The 24,278-nt window shown below is 34.1% G+C and overlaps 1 protein-coding gene across 6 annotated transcripts in view; it reads right to left on the bottom strand.

The window, feature by feature from the left end:
* LOC123526242 (D-glucuronyl C5-epimerase-like) overlaps positions 1–24,278 on the bottom strand; it is a 120,694-nt gene that overhangs the window by 36,123 nt on the left and 60,293 nt on the right. Inside the window, exon 4 of one of the 6 annotated variants that reach the window (XM_053522881.1) lies at positions 16,987–17,058. The exons of 4 other annotated variants lie outside the window; for them this stretch is intronic. The gene's annotated coding sequence lies outside the window, so the exon portion shown is untranslated. Of the gene's footprint in view, positions 1–16,986; positions 17,059–17,223; positions 17,367–24,278 lie in introns of those variants that run through there. One more of the 6 variants, XM_045305304.2, reaches the window with a different exon arrangement.

Raw genomic sequence — 24,278 nt, 5'->3', positions numbered from 1 at the left:
AAGAAACAAAGCAAAGTGAGTTAAACTACTGAGAGACAACGACAGAACAAGCCAATCAGCAAGAGATAAAGAAAGCGTGAGCTTTAATTATGACACACTGGGTGATAACAGAAAAACTGGTGATAATTACAATACTATCTAAAATCACTTTATCATAAGTCTGGCCTTCTAATAAGACTAATAAGAAAGTCCCAACTTCACCAGTGTCTTCAGAAGAAGCAAAAACATGTGGGGTTCAAACACACTTTAATTATAAGTTCATTGTTGAGAAATGAAACAATTAAAACAGCCCAAAAAAAATGCTTCCTATTGTCAAGTATATTAATTGTCAAGTATATTAATTTTTAGAGCTTAATACAGAATTTTTTCTGCCATTAATACTGCATTAGTCTACTTGACTTGTTAAAATAAAAGAGAAATAAATATGATAAAAATGCAGCACAATAACAACTTATTATTATGGCATTTAGCATTATTTTGTCATAACTCTTATATTAAGAATTACATGTATGAAATTGCAACAAAAATAAGGTATAACTAAAGAGGCTTTTGAGAAAACGCATGTCTCCCACAACTGCTCTTATGAAAAATGTCTAGTTTCTCTGGATGGTCTAGATGAATGGATTCAATTAGATGGTCTGGACGAGTGGATCTAATCAGTAATTCAAGGGCCATAATTTAAAAGTGCCTGGGCCGATTTGGCTAGTTATCAAACTTGGCCGAGGTCTTATGGTCAAACACATTTTGTTCAAGTTTGGTGAAGTTCGGATGAGAAATGTTCGACTTAGAGTGCGGACAAGGTTGTGACAGACAGACAGACACACACAGAGACAGACAGATACACACACAGACTGGAGTAAATCAATATGTCTCCCACACCACTGTGTGGTGGGAGACATAATAACCAGGTTTATGCTAGATTCCACTGTACACACAACATTATCATTAATAAAATATTTCAATAAAATTCAAAATCCAACATGAACAGAAATGCGCCATAATTAATTTTGTGCATCCATCGTGACCAATGGTAAAGCACTGTCCATCATCAAAGTGCCCATTAAGGATGTAACCCCTGTGATCAAGAACAAAGAGAAACTGGACAGCCAATTCTGTTTGAAGTTGACAGGTAAAATCTAGCACAGTCATACTTCATGCCTGATCACTACCATTCCTTTTGATGACCTTTGCACAAAGCAAATGCAGCAAATATTATCATGCAAATTTCATATTTATATTTCAGTATCACTTTTTGTAATCTATCCTTCAATTAGTATTCAAATGACTGGGAAGGAATGGGACAGGAATCGGGTAAAATTGACCCCCAGTGTTAGATTTAAAGCTTCCCGTGATGTTGAGTTGGATCTGAAACTGTAAGGACATTATTTATTATATACAGATATAAAATAGTAAGGTGTATGTGCGAGTTTGAAGGTGTGTGCGTAAGCTTATTTATAGCGGCCACAGGTAACCCATGTTGACAACTCCTCTAGAAGAGTTCTAGTAATTGGATGATTGTGCAAGATACATCACATGCTGCAATATTAGAAGCTTCCCTGGTTCTTTATTGTGTCAGGTGTAAAGCATATACTCATTGCACTCTTATTAGAGTGACTTACGATGGAACAGCTGGACCTCAAACTCATGACCCCTGGACCACTTATAATACCAGCTCTTAAAATAGTAAACTGACAGCCACTGGTGATACAGCAAGGTACCCAGTAATACATCAAATTAGTTAAACACATACAGTATGATTTGGCTGGGTGTGAGCCATGGAAGATGTGCTCTCTTGTTGGTTATATATAATATTGGACATTTTCCCTGACTGGTTTAGGACTTGACCGTAATGACTAGACAAGTTTGGTTTACATTATGTACAGTGTGATGCTGCATATACTGCTTGTATACTCTCTCCAGGTGCCGGTGCCGGTACCAGAGCCAATATAAGGCAAGTTTGGCTTTTATATTTAGTTAAACACACATAGTTCAGTGTTTATTGAATTTCCTTACTCCGCAAGTAAATGACAACTTCTAAACAGGTTGTTACAGCACTTTTCAAATAGTCCAGTAAACATACATGTAGTGGCAATACCGGTACATCTGTTACAAGTATCTTAATAGAATAGGCCAGTAAACATACATGCAGTGGCAATACCGGTACATCTGTTACAAGTATCTTAATAGAATAGGCCAGTAAACATACATGCAGTGGCAATACCGGTACATCTGTTACAAGTACCTTAATAGAATAGTCCAGTAAACATACATGCAGTGGCAATACCGGTACATCTGTTACAAGTATCTTAATAGAATAGGCCAGTAAACATACATGCAGTGGCAATACCGGTACATCTGTTACAAGTACCTTAATAGAATAGTCCAGTAAACATACATGCAGTGGCAATACCGGTACATCTGTTACAAGTATCTTAATAGAATAGGCCAGTAAACATACATGCAGTGGCAATACCGGTACATCTGTTACAAGTATCTTAATAGAATAGGCCAGTAAACATACATGCAGTGGCAATACCGGTACATCTGTTACAAGTATCTTAATAGAATAGGCCAGTAAACATACATGCAGTGGCAATACCGGTACATCTGTTACAAGTACCTTAATAGAATAGGCCAGTAAACATACATGCAGTGGCAATACCGGTACATCTGTTACAAGTATCTTAACCCTTTACCACACAGAACAGAAGCCAAAGTAACCTCTTTTACATAACACTGATAAGTGATAATCAATAATCAATAATCGGTATACGGCTGATAAAGGTGACTGTCTTATCTGAACAGAGGTGTTGGCATTATTTTGTGATTACATACACACATCTTAAAAATGTAATTATTTTAATATTTTCTGTAAGTTTGACATTATTTTTGTCAATATAAAGTTTATAGCAATTTAAATTCTCTTTCCGATGATACAAAATTTATTGTAGTTTCTCTTTGAGTTTCGAAGATATAAAGTGTTAAAGTACGGGAATATATATTTTTAGGCATAAAATTCTGTTTTGGATTACTTTCACATTGAAATTCATATACAATTTCATTTTGATGTTTGAAAGTTTGATTTATAGTTAATAGACTTATCTTCTGAATCGGAATCGGTAAGTATTTATATAAAAAACAACCATCAAACTGAAAAACACTACAAAAATAACGGATCGTAAAATTTCTGAAAGGGCAAAAAGATCGTGGAGATCGAGACTCGTAACAGACTACAGTATTCTTGTGCTAAAAATTAAATATTTTTAAGATATTATTACGTAATATTTTGATGATCAAACGTCGGTACATCACGGGTGACTTCCGCAGCAATTAACTCTTGGGGTGTCATAAAATATTTGAAAGCCGCGGTCCTTCTGTTTTGATTAACACTTCCCGTTATGTAAGGCCATAAATTAAGGCCATAAATTCCGAGCCATCGTATACACAAATTGTTGTTTAGGGGAAATCTGCATGTATCACGCGTGACCTTCATGACCTAACACATTTAAAAATACTTTGATGTTAAATGGTTGTTATTTTTAGAACGAGGAAAGCCCCGTGAAACGGCTAGTTGCAAGCAGTTTCTCAGTAATTTTCCATGACGTAGCGTCGTGCACATGTAGGAAAAAACCCCGGTGTCTTTCTTTGCAAAGTACTCGACAAATTTAAATAGTAACCATCTGTTACAAGTATCTTAATAGAATAGTCCAGTAAACAATAAGAACAAGTACAAATCCGATATATAATATTATGCAATGTACACATGTAGTTGTATGCTTATATAGTGGTATAATTTTGCAATATCAGCACCATATACTGCAATTAGATATACTATTTATAAATTTTCTTGCATGATAAGTTTCAGTAAAATCCCTCCTAACCGTTCATTTGCGAGTAACATCATGTAATACCACAATGTTGAATGTATAGAATATCAACATAACCACATATTTGCTGCAATTACATTTGCAAGCTCATTCTTCCATAAGTGTGCATCGATTTCTTCAGTTTTTCAGAAATTTGATACCAGATGTCTCCATTGCTTTTAGATGCACAGACATTAAATTTTAGGAAATTGTTTTTCTTCAAACATCAGCTATTCTGTCTGATTTCTCAAGAGAAACTTAAAATCCTTGTATTGAGTTTTCTCTTTTTTTTTGTTTCCCTATTAGGCCTGAAAAAAATGTTTGTTTCTGGTATCCTAACCTCCCTAAAAATCTGCAGAGACTTTAAATGTTTTTCGATATTTTTTTCGATATTTTTGCTATTTTTTTTTTATTTTTCACTTCGTGTTGCTCTTTCTTCATTGTAAAACAAAAATCAATAAAATATTTTCTACCTACCTACCCTTTTTTTGCATGTTACTGGAAATAATATTTTTTTAAGCCTAAATGGTCATCTTGTTAGCTCACAAGATTTCCAATCAGGTGGTTGTACCGGTTCCAACCCTGAGGTGGGGAGGGGCAATTGTTGTTTTTCCCTTGAACACTTATATAAGCTCACTTACTTTCAATGTGAAAGACTTTTCTTGATTTTGTACAAGTCTGTATACTTGGGACTCCGTTTAAACTAGTATTTGACAACTTCCTCGCATGTATACTAAGTGGAGGATAGATTACTTCAAACAAACAGTCTTTGAGTTTCTTGAAAAAACATCTCACATTACAAAATAATATCAACACTTAATACTTCAAAGCAAATTTAAGGTATTCAAATCTTTGTATACCTAAATTCAACATTTAAAAAAATAACTGTCCCAAAAACATGCATCACCGGAAACATATTTCATTGTGGATAACTATCAAGTTCTTTAAATCAAAGCTATAAATATCAGTATTAACTTCTTGGTTTTTGTACAACATCTGGCTCTTTAGTTCTAATATTCTTTAACATATAATGATCATTAAAACCATCTGTTAGAAACTATTTTATGAAATACTTAGATTTTGTTTTTAAACGAAAGGTTAAGAACTAGAATGGAAGTGGCAAATTTTTCTGCCGTAGGTACCCTGAGCGAGTCAAACACATTTGAGATGGTTCGAAGCTAATATTACAGGCACTAACTAGTTGTAAGGAAAATAGTACTAGTGTCTCATGTAAGACCTTGGGCACTGCACTCAGAGTCAGTGAGTCATAAACCCTGCAGGGATCATACCCTTTACCTCCCGGCATAGGAGCAATTGAACACCAACATTTATGGTGTGCTTAATGCTGTCCATCAAAATTTCATCAAACCCATGTATCAAACATTATATTTAAGTCTGATTTGATACAAACCAGACATCAAGTACACAAAATAATACGTAGAGAAAGTAATGCATGATAAACTGCACATATCATATTCACATGCAATCATTCAATAATAACTAAATATCATTTTTATCCAATGTTGTTTTTTAGTGTGCATGGCATCTATATATATACAAATATCTGGATAATTATAAATTTTTAGTGTTCATGATTATTTCACACTAGTAAGATAATATTTTTTTAAAAACAGCAAAATTCACCAAAGTGTAAATAGAAATTCTATCGCCAAATTCAGGCCGAAGTAAAGTATTCTGAAAATAACAATATTCCAGAACACGACAGTAAATCCTTTTATCAAGGCAGCTATATCAATATCGGAGTAATTAGCAACTACATATAGTAATTAAGTATGTTCAATATGAGCAGACTTGTTGACACCAGCCCTGACATAAAGACCTGCCTACAACCTTTATGTTTCACAATAGTTGCCATGTAAGTATTGACATGAATGTTGCTTCTATATTAAATTGATCTTTACCCCTATAAATCCTATATTAACAATTAATTAATGGCACTGATAGACATCCATAATAAACAAATTATTTGCTTCTATACTCACATTTAAGCAACAATTCAGCACATTTTTCCCTTTTCCCGAGATTTATTTCAGGAACAAAATTAACATTACTTATTATAAATGTATGTTTTATTGATTTTTTAAAAAAAGATGTAACTTCTCTTTAATATAAAATTATTTCAAAAGCTGAGTATTTCTTTTTATTTCAACATAATTTCTAGTTTTACAATTGCATTTAATATATATTTGGATATTTCAACAATCTGAATTACCGTAAACTGTGTCTTAACCTCTGAATTCATTTATTTCTGGTCTATATTGATGGACAAAGGGAGGTAATAATATTTTTTCAGACTTGCATTTCTAATGAATTTCAGCTAAATATATAGTTATAATACAAACCTTTTTACAATTATATTACTAAAGTTCTTATATTCATATCATTTCCCAGGCAAAGTATGTTTGTCAAACTTACACTAAAAATCTTGGAAAATAAAATGAAATACTAAAATGAAAATTTAAAAATTGTGACAGTCAGTGAAAATCTATCTTGTATTAAGCACTATGTTTTGACTAAACAGGTTACTTAAATTGACCATAGAATGATTAACCACCTTTAACAGAATGTGATCCTACATTAACACTAAATTAACAAAGCTGGCACTGACTGTACTTGATACTCTAGTGATAGAAACATTTATTTCCATATTTCCTCTTCTACTTCATAATACATCCCCTTGTATTCCTGTTACCTGTTATCTCCCACATGTCATATTAAGTGGAATTATCTCACTGTATTTAGTATAATTATCTTGGTGTGAGTATTCACTGATATTATACTGATAACTAAACCACCCTTGTCCTAGGGTTTCACCTAATCTGAAACATCACTTTATTTATAAATAATTATGTTTCATTTATACAAGAACTGTGAGTCTGAAGTTTGTGTTTCATGCACATGGCAAAATTTTGGTACAAACCTTCATTCAGATAATTATTTAAAACATAACATTATCCAAAGATGTTTCATATAAATGAAACAAAAATTCTCTAAACACAACAGTTTTATTTTTTGTTAAAAACTTCTGTTTCACACTAGAGCATAAGCTTCATTTTATATGAAACATAACATAATTTTATATATTCAACAAGAGCACCGCCTTGCGGGTGCTGACGCTCATCTGATTTTTTTTGTATAATAGAAATATTGTCCTACCCATGATTTTCTAAGTCTAAAAAGGGCCATCACTCTTGCAAAAAGTAGGATAGAGTTATGTTTCTTGATGCACAGTGTCCACTTATGATGGTGAAAAACTGTTGCAAGTTTTAAAACAATAGCTTTGATAGTTTATGAGAAAAGTTGACTTAAACATAATATTCAACCAAGAAAATGATTTTTCTAAGTCCAAAAGGGGCAATAATTATTGCAAAAAGCAGGATGGAGTTATGTTGCTTGCTGTACAGGGTCAGCTTATGATGGTGAACAAGAGTTGCAAGTTTTAAAGCAATAGCTTTGATAGTTTAAGAGAAAAAGTTGACCTAAACATAAAACTTAACCAAGAAATCTGATATTTTCTAAGTCCAAAAGGGGCCATAAATCTTGCAAAAAGCAGGATGGAGTTATGTTTCTTGCTGTACAGGGTCAGCTTATGATGGTGAACAAGTGTTGCAAGTTTCAAAGGAATAGCTTTGATAGTTTAGGATAAAAGCTGACCTAAACATAAAACTTAACCAAGAAAACTGATTTTCTAAGTCCAAAAGGGGCAATAATTCTTGCAAAAAGCAAGATGGAGTTATGTTTCTTGATGTACAGGGTCAGCTTATGATGGTGAACAAGTATTCCAAGTTTCAAAGCAAAAGCTTTGATAGTTTAGGAGAAAAGTTGACCTAAACATAAAACTTAACCAAGAAATCTGATATTTTCTAAGTCCAAAAGGGGCCATAAATCTTGCAAAAAGCAAGATGGAGTTATGTTTCTTGCTATACAGGGTCAGCTTATGATGGTGAACAAGTATTCCAAGTTTCAAAGCAATAGCTTTGATAGTTTAGGAGAAAAGCTGACCTAAACATAAAACTTAACCAGGCAACGCCGACGCCGACGCCGACGCCGACAACCGCTCAAGTGATGACAATAACTCATCATTTTTTTTCAAAAAATCAGATGAGCTAAAAAATGAAACACACAATTTTTCTGTAAATGTAAAATGGAAGTGTAACCTGTGTTTCACAGTATATGAAACTTTAAGGTGCATAATGTTCCATGTAAAATGAAACAAGAAATGTCCATTATCAAATTTCAATCTGCATTTTATTAAATCTTAACATGTACCATTTAATATTCCAAGATGTTTCATTTACAAATAACAAAGATTTTTTTGTTTTTTGATCTGAATCATTATTGGAAGTCCTTCACTTTCCTATTCTACCGTAACAACATAATTACACCCAAAGTTAAATGCTCCATTTACTTTGAAACTGTCAATCATCATGAATCCAACATTTTTTTCCTAGAAGGAGAAAAGGATAAATATCAAAATATCCAAGTTTTTGCTTCTTTTCTAACAATACTCTAAACGGTTGTTTGCCATTCTTAAAGGAGTTCATCACAATATTTTGTGCGCAGCTCAATCGCGCAGCAAGCGATATCCACTGTAAAGTTCAGAATTCGCCGCCGAAAGTGCATAATTGTTGGATATGAGGGCACTCGCGCAAAATATATCGTATGTACTGACAATATAGGTCGTGCATCCATATTTTACCTTTAAAAGTGATGGTGTTTTATTGGAGGAGTAGTTGTAGGAAGTGATCGAATCGAATACATTGTGGACAGCCAATTTGAAAGAAAAATTATTTCGTCCAGTAATGATGCAGCTGACTCCAAGTCAAATAAAATTCCAGAAAATCTTAAAGTAGATATATCTCCTTCAAGTTCAAATGTGACTTCCTAAAAATGTTGTTTTACTTTTTTGTGCCCCATCCCGAATTTCACGTAGTAAGACCAGAGTTATGGCCCCTGATAGTCAAATTGTACATAAAGGGTATAAACATTTGTGTCGCATGTACCTCAAAATTATATGCGCCAAGAGTCGTGAAACCACACAAGAATTAAATTCAGAATGCGAAATTGTGCACCAGTGCTTTTGTTTGAGGTTTCACTCAATAAAAACAGATTTATGTCCCTTGACGTGGTCAAATATATACGTAAATGGGATGTGAAAGCTTGTGTAGCATGTATCTCAAAAAGTCTTTGATCTAGAGGCTTGCAACCTTAAAGGAGCATTATTCCGCATGTGAGTAAGAATATTGGTTAAGGAACTGGTAATAACATTGTGCAATTTGTTTTGTAAGAAAAAAAATGTTCATAATTTTTAGGTGGGTGGGGTAATGAAAAAATACTTTTGTGGGTGGAGTGAATATTTTTTAATTTTTCTTGAAAACAAGCACGGGTTGATATTATTTTTTTGGTTTAGATTTTTTTGTCTTAGTTCTAGCTTACATAATATAAAATTTGGAAAAAATCTGTCCGCTAGATTTTTCATATCATTAAGAAATACTTCGTGTTTTTCTCAGTTTCTGATACTTTCGACATCTGTCAAGAGTAATTTTTCTGAGTTATTATATCTATATGTTGACATTTTATGCATAGTTATAGTGGTGTTATTAATTCGGATGCATAAAAAGTAACATCAGAATGAAACTTCGAATAGATAATTGTTTGCAGTAGTTTTATTATAACATGTATGTACTGTTTCTTCAGACAAAAATATCGATTTGGTGTTCTTAATAAACTTTGAATATTGAAAAAAGAAGCACGGGTACCTATTAGTTTTATTTTTTATCTTAACTTGTCATACATCAATCTATAAATATGCAAAGTTACAAAAAATTCTGTCCCTAGAAATAATTGTGAAAAACACCTTTAAGATATAAAACCATACACTTAAATATAATTTAACATGAGTCACTCACTTTGAAACATTAGACAGGTGTATATAAAATCAGTTATGCAACATCAAATATGGAAACAATGGTATCAGTAATATTTACATAATATTTAACTGATAGTAGTGTTTAAAATCATTCAATTAGGAGATCACGATGAACCAATTATGTCAGATATATAAAGAAGAGTTGTCATTTTATCAAAATTTATCTAACTGACTTTAGTGTGTGTTTCTTCTGTAGAGTATTTATCAAATGCCTTCAAACCCTCTTTGAAACATCCATCTCTCATTTAAGGACCCTTTTACATACAAAGTAATTCCAAAATATCTGAAGCCCATATCTTTATACAGAGATATATATAAGTAATACAATTGATTAAGGTTCAAGCTGGTATTTGAAAGATATTTAGTCAGGGGACATAGTCATTATACAATTTTGAGTAGCTTTGTAAATGTAATGTATTCCTTTTGGGAAGTTGTGCCTTCAAAACAGTCCAGCGGCAACAGACACTGTGCCTTCAACACAGTCCAGGGGAAACAGATGCTGTTCCTTCAATACAGTCCAGGGGTAACAGACACTGTGCCTTCAGAACAGTCCAGCGGCAACAGACTCTGTGCCTTCAACACAGTCCAGGGTAAACAGACACGGTGCCTTCAACACAGTTCAGGGGTAACAGATGATGTGCCTTCAACACATTCCAGGGGTAACAGACACTGTTCCTTCAACACAGTCCATGGGTAACAGACACTATAACAGTCCAGCTGTAGCGCTGTGCCTTCAAATAAGTACAGCTGTAGCAGACGCTGTGCCTTAAACACACGGGTAACAGATCACGCTGTGCCTTCAACACAGTCCAGGGGAAACTGATGCTGTAGCTTCAAAATAGTCCAGGGGTAACAGACACTATGCCTTCAAAACAGTCCAAGGGGAAACAGACACTGTGCCTTCAAAACAGTCCTGATGTAACAGATGTGCATTCAGAACAGTCCAGCGGCAACAGACACTGTGCCTTCAACACAGTCCAGGGGTAACAGACACTGTGCCTTCAGAACAGTCTAGCAGCAACAGACACTGTGCCTTCAACACAGTCCAGGGGAAACAGATGCTGTTCCTTCAAAACAGTCCTGGTGTAACAGATGCTGTGCCTTCAAAACAGTCCATGGGTAACAGACACTGTGCCTTCAACACAGTCCAGGGGTAACAGACGCTGTACCTTCAAAACAGTCCATGGGTAACAGACACTGTGCCTTCAACACAGTCCATGGGTAACAGATGCTGTACCTTCAAAACAGTCCATGGGTAACAGACACTGTGCCCTCAACACAGTCCAGGGTTAACAGCCATGCTGTGCCTTCAACACAGTCCATGGGTAACAGACACTGTGCCTTCAAAACAGTCCAGGGGAAACAGACAATGTGCCGTCAAAACAGTCCTGGTGTAACATTCGCTGTGCCTTCAACGCAGTCCATGGGTAACACACTGTGCCTTCAAAACAGTCCAGGGAAAACAAGACACTGTGCTGTCAAAACAGTCCTGGTGTAACATACGCTGTGCCTTCAACACAGTCCAGGGGTAACAGATGCTGTACCTTCAAAACAGTCCATGGGTAACAGACACTGTGCCCTCAACACAGTCCAGGGTTAACAGCCATGCTGTGCCTTCAACACAGTCCATGGGTAACAGACTCTGTGCCTTCAGAACAGTCCAGCGGCAACAGACACTGTGCCTTCAACACAGTCCAGGGGTAACAGATGCTGTGCCTTCAACACAGTCCATGGGTAACAGACACTGTGCCGTCAAAACAGTCCTGGTGTAACATACGCTGTGCCTTCAACACAGTCCAGGGGTAACAGATGCTGTGCCTTCAAAACAGTCCATGGGAAACAGACACTGTGCCGTCAAAACAGTCCTGGTGTAACATACGCTGTGCCTTAAACACAGTCCAGGGGTAACAGATGCTGTGCCTTCAACACAGTCCAGGGGTAACAGTCGCCTTACTATATGTGAATGACTTGAAAGAAATGATCTTAGGTCACTGACCCTGACATGCGTAAGTATCATTCAATATTTAATAATCAGAAACTATCTAAAGATAATTTCTGACAGTATATATGATGTACAAAGAATGTGAAATGTTATTTCATGCTTCTGGCAGTTTAGTGAAAAATAATTTTCAGTGACTACTAACCACTGTTTCAAACATGAGGAAAATTAACAAACATAATTTCATTCCGGTAAGGAACTTATATGCACTTGAACTCAAAAGGAACTTAAAATTTTGACTTTTCCCATATAAATAATTAAGAGCCTGATAGTGCAATATTTGACATTGCACAATAAATGCATACAATTTGCTTTCAACCACTGACAAGGCATGAAATATTACATGTTAAATCGAATTATCTTTCCCTAGTCACACTACTTGTGCCTTTTCTGAAAACACTACATCCTATACCGAAAAAATAAATCATATAATCTATATATTTCTTACCTGCTTTCTGTAAAATAAACAATTAGAAATATTTTTATGTCATTTTTACTGTAATCTGAGATAAGTTATTGATGTAATGGTTGTCTGTGAGCAGTAAGCAGTCACTTATTATCTAGTTTTTATCACAGAATTATCCAATCTTGAGCAGATAGACTATTTTTCTGTGTAATGTACAGTACTTTATAGATAGTAAAACTACACCAGACAGGGAGAAGTTCTAATACTATAATCCAAAAAGTACTCCAAAATGATAAAGATTCAAATTGACCTTCCCTGAAAAAAGAATATTAGCTTTACTCTGAAGCAAATTATTATTGGTGAATGGGACTGAAGGGTACAATCATGAATACTAGCTGGAATGGAAACCATTAAGATTTCGTATGAAAAATATTGTTTTTTACCAAACAGGCTACTTCAATTATGCCTCTCTTTCATATGCAAAAACAGTAAACATGAATTTTTTCTGGCAGCCTTAATCATAATCATAGTTAAACAAGGTTCACAAAAGATTGGGGTGAAGCGTAATTTCTATTTTTTTAAAATACAACAGGGCCAGGATTGGGGAAGACAGGAGAATCTGAGAATAACAAAATGTTAGTACGGAAACCAATTATCAAAGATTGTTCCAATCACGTTGCAGTCGGTAAAAATTTACTGAAATTTTTTTGACTTTCTTTTCTTAATAGACCATAACTTTCTTTTCTTAATAGACCTTAAAGCTATCAATTACAATTAAGACTGTCCAATTTTTGCCTTAAAAATCATATTTTAAAGAAGGAATGGCAGATGAATAAATTTCTTTAATATTCTGCTTTGTAAGAAAATGTTACTAATAAGATATTCAGGAGTCAGTTACTGGCTTAAATTATGTACTCATATCACACTTCAAACATTACTGCTGTATGTTAAAAGATTTTTTAGATACCAAATGTGTCAAGGTGGGCTTGACAATAAATAAATTTGCATAAATATTTTGATAAATTGCCTGATCACATTTAACTTTCAATTTAAGCATGCACAGTAGCAGCCAATGTCTAATCATATCACATGATCATCTATGCTGATAAACAATGATAAATAATTTTTAATGTTCACTGTTAGTATCACAAAAACTAGGGGAGCTACCTATTTTACTTTAAAATCTAGATAAAAATAAAATTTGGAATGTAATGGCGAGACACTTGCCTTTATTCTTTAGGAAATAGATGGCTTAGATAAGAAAACGTCATCCAGGATTAAAGTTAAACACAATCTGATTATGTTAAATTTCTCTTTGTGTCAAAACTGAATGAATTTGCCTCCCTTTTTTTATAAATACACCATTTGCACAACTCTGATAAACATGGCTGAGTTACCCCCCTTTTTTCAAAATAGCTCCATTTGCAACTTACAGTTTTGCAGAAATGATTAAATAGCTAGTATTTATCTCATTTTCATCTATAACATATCATTTGCTCTATCCTAAATGCACTGCATCATCAAAATAACTGCGTAATAAATGTGCCATGAGCAATTACATTCTCATTTTGCAAATATAGTTTGTTTTTTTCTTATGGACAGGAAACTTTCCACTCTTAATGAAGTGAAGAATGTTTTTCGTGCATATAGTATACTAGTGTAACTATTTTCCTTCATATAGTATACTAGTGTAACTATTTTCCTTCATATAGTACTAGTGTAACTACAGAGTAAAAAGTTTTACTGATGATTTTTATTCTATGATCCAGACAGCTATTTCCATATAAGCTAAATTATTAAGTAGTACCTATATTACCTGCTGTCTGATTACTTAGCATGCGGGTCATAATATGCAAATCAATTAAAACTTCTGACCTCAATATTTAAGAAAGTTGATGGTATTTTAACCCATATGTGCAACTCCTCCAGAAGACAATTTAGACTGTTAGTAGTTTTTTTGTGAGAGGATTAAAGTGCAATATATAGGAAGATGCTCCTCAAGAAGTTTCCATGTTTTTTCAGGTTATTGCCCGGTGTAAAGCACCCATACATGGGAATTATTGTACAAATGTTAGTTAAACTCACGAGCCCTGGTTAAACAGTCAGTCTTACTATTGGATCCCTGCGTCCACTCATATCTCATTTGCATATTATTGCTTGTGCAGCATGTTCGGAATAAAGACATTATGAGTCTTTAAATTTATTATACTATAGCATCTATTGAACATTCATAAATAAATCAAGTACCCACTATAAAATTCATAACAATCCAACCATAAATACTCAAGTGGTCGCATCCACTTGCTGAAAATTTAAACGACACTTGTGGGGCTCAAATATCAAATATTCTTTGTTTATCTCCAATATATAAATGTCATTAATATTTGCAAGACCATAATGTGGAACAATAGTGATCAGACCCTTCTGACTAAATATTATTTGAAGATGTCCATTAATACAACATAAATAATAGATAATGGGTGTAAAGGATGACATTTAAACTTGTATTAAAATACTTTACGACAATTAACATAATCTTACCGTAAACATTGTAAAATTGACTCTACAACTAAACATGTTATTCACTTAAAAATCAAGGTCAGAGGACACTTACAAGATGTTACCAAGGTTGGATAGTCAACACTCACAAGACGATATAAAGGCCAGGAGACACTAAGTCTTACAAGACGCTATCAAGGTCCGTGGACACTTACAAGATGTCATCAAGGTCTGCAGACACTTACATGATGTCATCAAGGTCTTCGGACACTAACAAGATGTCATCAAGGTCTACAGACACTTACATAATGTCATCAAGGTCTGCGGACACTTATATGGTGTCATCATCACTGTCAGCAGACACTTACAAGATGTCATCGAGGTCTGCGGTCACTTAAATGATGTCATCATCAAGGTCTGCAGACACTTAGTAAGTTACATGATGTCATCAAGGTCTGCAGACATTTACATGATGTCATCATCAAGGTCTGTGGACACTTACAAGATGTCATCATCAAGGTCAGTGGACACTTACATGATGTCATCAAGGTCAGGGGACACTTACATGATGTCATCAAGGTCTGCAGACACTAATACAAGATATCATCAAGGACTACAGACACTTACAAGATGTCATCAACATAAGCAGACATTTACAAGCTTTCATCAAGGTCAGCGGAGACTTACATGCTGTCATCAATGTCAGTGGACACTAACAAGATGTCATCAAGGTCAATGGACACTTACAAGCTTTAATCAAGGTCAGCAGACACTTGCAAGATTTCATCAAGGTCAGTGGACACTTACAAGCTGTCATCAAGGTCAGTGGACACTTACAAGCTGTCATCAAGGTCAGTGGACACTTACAAGATGTAATCAAGGTCTGAGCGAACATTTACAATATGTCATCAAGGTCAGCGGAAACTTACAAGATTTCATCAAGGTCAGCAGATGCTTACAAGATGTAATCAATGTAAATGGACACTTACAAGATGTAATAAAGGTTAGTGGACACTTACAAATGTTAAAATATCAAGTACAGTGAATACATAGAAGATGTAATCAGGGTCAATGGACATCTACAAGATTGTTATCAAGGTATATAATATATATAATGTATGAATCATACCAATAACATCCTCCAACTTTTGCAAGTATTTTTTTTTGCAAATACAGACATTTAGCAATTACAGTGAAAATAAATACCTTGCAAAAATTTCAGATTTACAGTGATCAAATTAAGCTTAATAACAGAAACAAATGTATATTCTTGATATGAGAAAAATATGCTTTTATTCATTCAATTATGCAAATCTAACCAAAATATTAATATGATTCAATGGAAAGAGATTTAATATGTTAGGAACCATTAAATCTTCTGACATTCAAAACTTATCTTGAGTCATCCAGGTACCATTTATGATTACATTACTTTTATCAACATTAAGCCTGTCTAATTTTTGCGCAAACAATTAAAATGTCACTTTAAAATGTCATATAATATGATCAAAGAAAAAAAGCTACCCTGATTATCAAATATTTGGATTTATATAGATTTATCAATCAAAATATCTATGTCTCTAAAATGTAAGACATTAATAATCAATCAATCAATCAGTCTTAGCCAAGGTTTACTATATCTATTGCTTATAAGTGTGACATAATAACTACAAAGAAAATCCATACTCTTCAATATTGGAGGTAAAAAAAAAATTGCTTCAAATTCCACATTCTTTCGCTTCTCTTGATTAATGCAGCTGGGATAGCTCCAAATCAACATTTCAAAAAGAATATCAAGAAGCAAGTTAAATTAGAAAAAAGATCAATTTACTTGCAAATTTTAAAATAAATGAAAAATACCAAAAAAAATATCAGAAGCAAATTACATTTTTGTAAACCTAAATTATGAATTAATTGAAACTCCAAGCCATAAATCTTTATGAATCTGTGTTTAAATTTGCAAAAACTCTTTTGAATATGAAATTTTTGCCAATAAATAGGTAAACTACTTGCATTAATGAAATTTTAAATATATATAAACACATAATTATACTTCTTAATTTACAACAGTTACTGTGCACTAAGTTATAATGTAACATAAATTTGTTACACATCATCTCTTTATTTTCCTCCTTTATAATAAACTCAAGTAAAAAGTTACCATTTTTCATTATTATATTATACCATTGTTAAAGTTTAAACTCAATAAATACAAGTTTACAATCTAGCAAATTTTTTATTCATATTGCAAAGAAACAATGTTTACTTCAATATCCTGCATGACATAACACAAAATTTCTTCTGCATTTTTTTTACCACTGATAGTCTTTTAGTAATCCTACAAAATGAGAACAAAGAGTATTCTCTTATCTTGGTTATATAAATAATTATTTTACAGAATACACAAATATTCCCTCCTGCTCTATATTAATATTCTACAAAACACCAACAACTGGAGTCTAAAGATCTTCAACCAAATAATAGCCCTCCTGTAATAACTAACCAGTAATTGATGTTTCACATTAAGAAGTGGACCTCTACATCAACACCTAATTAATTGCAAAGAATACCAAAAATTCCTCTTCAGTAATCCTTGTTTTTCTGAAGCTATAGAAGGATAATAGAGTATGTTTGTTTACTAACTTTGAGTTCATTACTTAAAACTATAACACAAAAATAATTTATCATCACTCCTCAATAGATCCACACTTTAATCTCACATTTTCCAAGGCAACTGCCAACCAATCCTGAATATTAACTGAGTGTAATTTCATTTTCGGATGAAAGACAAGTGAAAAGCTACTACAATTATAATGATCACCTAAGGAACAAGATAATGAACATAATTCCACAGGCTTTCAGTTGTGCTTGTATTGGATTTCCGCCATTTCTTACAATCTTGTAGCAAAAAGACACTCACAGAATATCAAATGTGAAAATACAATTTTCGGAACTGTTTGTTTAGATAGATGCAAGAAGACCGACAGGGATGGGCCTTAAGTCTAAAAATACACTGTCACAATTTCTAGGTGTGTCCATGGCTCTACTTCAGGAACAAAATTTGCTGAAAAGTTTTAACTGTTTCTGACATCAAAAAACACTGTTGCTTGCCACAATATAGCTATGTTACTGTATGCCTGTATTTCCGAGGCTTTTTGACAGACAAAAGCAAGTTTGTAGGGAACATCATTTCTGAAATAATGGCAGGGACCATCATTTCTGAGACAATGGCAGGTAACATCATTTCTGTGATAATGGCAAGGAACATCATTTCTGATATAATGGCAGTGGCAGGGAACATCATTTCTGAGATAATGGCAGTGGCAGGGAACATCATTTCTGAGTTAATGGCAAGGAACATCATTTCTGATATAATGGCAAGGAACAACATCAGTTCTGAAATAATGACAGGGAACATCCTTTCTGAGATAATGGCAGTGGCAGGAGATAATGGCAAGGAAAAACATCATTTCTGAAATAATGACAGGGAACATCATTTCTGAAATAATGGCAGGAAACATCATTTCTGAGATAATGGCAGGGAACATCATTTCTGAGATATTGGCAGGTATATTATTTCTGAGATGATGGCACGGAACATCATTTCTGTGATAATGGTAGGGAACATCATTTCTGAAATAATGGCAGGAAACATCATTTCTGAGATAATGGCAGGGAGCATCATTTTTGTGATAATGGCTGGGAAGATTATTCTGCAATAGCAGAGAACATCATTTCTGCAAAAATGGCAGTGAAAATTATTTCTGCAACAATGACAGAACACCATTTCTGCAAACAATGACAGGGAATATCGGCAGAAAACATTCTTTCTGTAATAACAGCAGTGACCATCATTTCTGCAAGATTAAATGGCAGGCAACATGAATTCAGTAACAACAAGGCTTTGCCAGAACATCATTTCTGCGATAATGGCTGGTAATTCTTTAATAAACTATATTAGAAAGTGAATGATACTCATCAGAACCTGCTATAATGTGCTGTCCAAGAAATATATTATACAAACCTATCATTGTGTAAACAGAAAAACACTCCATATCCTTACTCTAATAGTTTCAGATGATGGATATTACTACAATATTATCAGTCTGCCTTTACTGTCCATCAAAATATTTATCAGAGGACAGTGCATTCTTAAAATGTAAGCACTAACCTTGGTTTACTCTCTGTAAATGCTTATAGTAATATGGAAATATTCCTCTTTTTTCAATCTAAGGAATAAAATAAATCCACCCCCAATTTACACAGACTGGATAGAATTTAGATAAATTTTCTTTCTTCAGCCTTTTTAAAATGAGCTTGATTCGCTGTTTTATTTTTGTCCACTTTTCTCTCTACAACTCTATGGAGTTCATTCAACTTTGCTACCTATAATCCTTAATTAACTCTACAAGATATTTTGATTTAGCATTCACCTCATCAAAATTAGGATGTTTTACTACATTCTTAAAGTCTATATTATATTGCTATAATTGGGAAATCTGGCTGTACCCCAAACTGATGCTGTTGGAAAATCTGTTGCACTTCGCTAGTGCAGTACAGTAACAACATTCCCAGTTCTTGTCTGGCTTGGTGATTTACCTGGTTAATTATAATCCAATTAAGAGCTTCTGTTTTCAAGAACATGTTAAACATACATCAATAATACTTACAGACAGTCTATAAAATGAAGCAACAGTCACTGTTAGGAGGCCTTCACAAACAATTAGCAGTAAAATTAGGTGATGCTTATTTTGATAACACTGGTTAATGTTGATCTATGATTAAAAATGTTGTTTACCTGCCACACAATTATTCATCAAAGAACATTTTATAGAAACAAAGGCTCACAAAAAACCTCATCAAAATTCTATAAACTGGTTACTGTGAAATCATTTAAATTCGCTGGCATGAAATTTCGCGCAAACGTGAAAAAGGACTGTTTTACGCGGGCTTTAATTCGCGCATTTTCAATTCATAAATGAAAAAGCAAATTAAAAAATAATAATAGCACGGTCTTAAATTCGCGCATCGGTTCTAGCGCGAAATACGCGAAAATTCGTCCTACGTGAATAAAAATGATTTCACAGTAACTACTAAGCTTAGTATTTAACCACTGGCTAGATATTCATCAGCCAATCATATTTCCCAAAACTAAGAAGCATCCTATTCTAATTTAGACTTTATTTCTAATGTTCTTTAAGGATGAGGGACAGTAATAGTAAACCAAAATTACAGCTACATGTACAGTCAAATTTTGATCGCTCAAATGCAGATAACTGACGACAACTAAAACTCATTGTTAAGTCCAAACAAAATCCGTGTATAATGTATGATTTTCAATGGCTCAAACTACTCATAACTCCACTAATTTTGATGGTCCTGCTAAGTTCCAGAGAACCAAGTTCGACAGTACATTAACTTCAAAATGACTGAGCTCAGCACTTCTAAATACAGACAGTGGCATACCAGCTAATCTCTGTAACAAGCTTGGTTTCCTTGAAAGACTTCAAAACCTGAAATCATTTAATTTCGAGTAGATGCAATTTCATGGACTGGGCAAAATGGCTATTTTAAGGGTATTTAAATTCATTGATTTCAACTTTTGCCTCAGAAGATAAAATTTACAACAATCTGACAGTTGACAATATGTCTGACATAATTTGTTCCAGCACGTGAGAAAACTGCCTGGTTCTTTCTCAGGAGAATCAGTACTGATACAGAATCCTAAAAACACTGGTTAGGTGATCTCGAAATTCTGTAAGAAAACAGTGATAGCCTCCACTCAAACAAACAAATCAAAGGAAATCCTACAAGGACAGGAATTTAGCAACTTCCTTTCAGGAATTCCCAGCTTGTTGTTCCCCAGAAGTTAGCACACCTGCTGTTTCTGTATAACAGATAGGGTAAAAAACTGAAAACTCACAAAATAATACATAAATCAGCTGACAAACTGACAGACACAGTAGAATAGAAGCTGTTGAGATCCTAATCTCAGCATACAAAAAAAATGTTAGAATTAATAAAAATATTCCAGTTTTTTACAGATAGGTGTTCAGTATATTATAATTTGTTTAACATTTCTATTAAGCTGTAATTTTCAGATCAATGATATGGCAGCTGGCTGACTGGAATATTCTTATGAGTGCTGAGACATAAAGTCTCCATAGACCTTTAAGTACTGTCTATAAGGGGTGGGGGAGAAGTCATTTCAGGCATACATGTCCGTCCGGGAGAGCTGTCATTTACTGAGGTAAACAGCAAACCGAGAGCTGTCATTTATTGAAGAATAAAGCATACAAAGAGTGTTCATTTACTGAGGAATAAAGCATACAAAGAGCGTTCATTTACTGAGGAATAAAGCATACAATGAGCTGTCATTTACTGAGGAATAAAGCATACAATGAGCTGTCACTTACTGAGGAATAAAGCATACAATGAGCTGTCATTTACTGAGGAATAAAGCACTGAGGAATAAAGCATACAATGAGCTGTCATTTACTGAGGAATAAAGCATACAATGAGCTGTCATTTACTGAGGAATAATTTAGCATACAGGAGCTGTCACTTACTGAGGAATAAAGCATACAAGGAGCTGTCATTTACTGAGGAATAAAGCATACAAGGAGCTGTCACTTACTGAGGAATAAAGCATACAAGGAGCTGTCATTAACTGAGGAATAAAGCATGCAAAGAGCTGTCATTTACTGAGGAATAAAGCATACAAAGAGCAGTCATTTACTGAGGAATAAAGCATACAAGGAGCTGTCACTTACTGAGGAATAAAGCATACAAGGAGCTGTCATTTACTGCGGAATAAAGCATATAAAGAGCGTTCATTTACTGAGGAAAACAACAAATGGATAACTGTCATTTACTGAGAAAAATAGCAAACTGAGACTGTCCTTTACTGAGAAATATAGAATACTGAGCGCGGTCATTTACTGAGGAAAACGGTAAACTGAGAGCTATCATTTACTGAGGAAAACAGCAAATGGAGAACTGTCATTTACTGAAGAAAAATAGCATACCAAGAGCAGTCATTTACTGAGGAAAATGGATAACTGAGAGCTGCCATTTACTGAGGAAAATAGTAAACCAAGAGCTGCCATTTACTGAGGAAAGTAGTAAACCAAGAGCTGCCATTTACTGAGGTAGTAAACCAAGAGCTGCCATTTACTGAGGAAAGTAGTAAACCAAGAGCTGCCATTTACTGAGGAAAACAGCAAATGGAGAGCTGTCATTTAAAGAGGAATATAGTTAAAGGAGAACTGTCATTTACTGAGGAAAACAGTAAACTAAGAGCTGTCATTTACTGTGAAAAGATAGTTAATGGAGAGCTGCCATTTACTGAGGAAAATAGTAAACAAACAGCTGTCATTTACTGAAGAAAATAGCAAATGGAGAGCTGTCATTTAAAGAGGAATATAGCAAAAGGAGAACTGTCATTTACTGAGGAAAATAGTAAACCAACACCTGTCATTTACTGTGGAAAATAGTTAATGGAGAGCTGCCATTTACTGAGGAAAATAGTAAACAAAGAGCTGTCATTTACTGAGGTAAGTAGTAAACCAAGAGCCGCCACTTACTGCGGATAATAGCAAATGGAGAGCTGCCATATACTGAGAAAAATAGCAAATTGAGTAAGCTGTCATTTACTAAGTAATATAGCAAACCGAGAGCTGTCATTCACTAAGAAATTTAATAGCAAATGGACAGCTGTCATTTGAGAGCCAGTTATTTACTGAGGAAATAAATGCACCAGAGCTTTAAGATTTTTTTAAAATTTCTGTTCATATAAAATTTCAAAATATGACATATACAGTTAAATAACCTTTGTTGGAGGCCAAAGACAAAGGACACCATATTTAACAGCCTGTGCTATATAACTATAGTATACCTTACATCTAGCTTTGTGCAAACCTTAATTTACAATATTTTGCCATCACATTCAAACATAGTGAAAACTACACTAAAATGAATAAATAAGAGAAAACTTTACCACCATATAGCATTAGATCTACCACAATGTATACAAACCTGGCAAGATCAAATATCATTAAAGTAAACTAACACTAAAAATGCAAACATCTTAAGGCCCTCCATGTCTTATCGTGAACAAACATCAACTGTTCATCATATAACCATTCTAGATTGCATATATTTTATCAAATTACTTCCAATTAAATAACCATACCTCAGCCTCCACTATCTAAAACGGCTGTTTATTGAATAAAGATGGGTGCTTAAATTTCACCAGTACATAATGTTACATTAGCATGCAATGCGAGACATTTATATTTTATATTAGACTCCAAGCCATTACAAGCTGTTCAAAATTTGTATCTATTATTTTATTACCATGTCTCGTATATAATATTGTAAGCAAATTATACTCAATTTTAGGACAGACATTTTGAGAAAATGGTCTTTCACTCAAATAGGCTGCCAAAGGTTTAAATGGGCATGCTCCCTTTTTTGGTATAGAAATCTTTGTTTTAAAAGAAAAAAAAAATCTAAAAAGTGCTTTTAGATCTATTTAAAGAAAAATTTTCCTTGAACACACATTGTAATGGAAGTTAACCTTTGTAATATTTTATGTGCAGGATGTGAAGCAAAGTTAACTTTCCAAAATATTTTTTTTGCAATGATAGTAACAAGTAAACAGCCTTTGTAGCTTTTGTATGCCTGAGCTATAACAGCATTCTATAGAAAACTCACTGCCAACTACCCTGTACACTGAAAATGTTGGAATAAATCTTGTGAGGCATGCCCCTTTAAAATAATTTTGGCTACAAGCTAGATCTGTGTCTGTTTTCAATGCTAGCCAGATATCCTGGATCCTGTATCTGACAGCTAACATTCAGTCAGTTTTATTTAAATCTGGAAATGTTGCATTAACAAAAATTCTCTCTCAAATTAGGCACCAGAGTCACAAGCAAGCAGTATCTGTTAAGAATACAGATCCTCAAACAAAAAGTAGCTGTTCACTAATACTCTCGAGCCTCAACCAAGCAGTAACTGTTAACTGGAAAACAAATCTGCATACAAGTAAAACTGTTCACTAAAACACTAGAGTCTTCACCTAACATTATGTTCTATGAAAATCAAATGTTCATAACAAAAATCCTCTCAATAGCACCAGAGCACAACCCAAGCAGTATCTTTAAATCAGATCAAAAAAAGTAGCTGTTCACTAATACTCTAGAGCCTCAACCAAGCAGTAACTGTTAACTGGAAAACAAATCTGCATACAAGTAAAACTGTTCACTAAAACACTAGAGTCTCACCTAAGCAGTAACTGTTCACTGGAACAACAAATCCTTAAACAAGTAGTAACTGTTCACTAAAACACTAGAGCCACAACCCAAGCAGTAATCCTCAAACAAAAAGTAGCTGTTCACTAATACTCTAGAGCCTCAACCAAGCAGTAACTGTTAACTGGAAAACAAATCTGCATACAAGTAGTAACTGTTCACTAAAACACTAGAGCCTCAACTAAGCAGTAACTGTTCACTGGAACAACAAATCCTTAAACAAGTAGTAACTGTTCACTGAAAC

The sequence above is a fragment of the Mercenaria mercenaria genome, chromosome 14 (assembly GCF_021730395.1).
Source record: "Mercenaria mercenaria strain notata chromosome 14, MADL_Memer_1, whole genome shotgun sequence".
Taxonomy (NCBI): domain Eukaryota; kingdom Metazoa; phylum Mollusca; class Bivalvia; order Venerida; family Veneridae; genus Mercenaria; species Mercenaria mercenaria.
The sequence above is the reverse complement of the archived record's forward strand: the minus strand, read 5'-3'. Positions and strand labels throughout refer to the sequence as shown.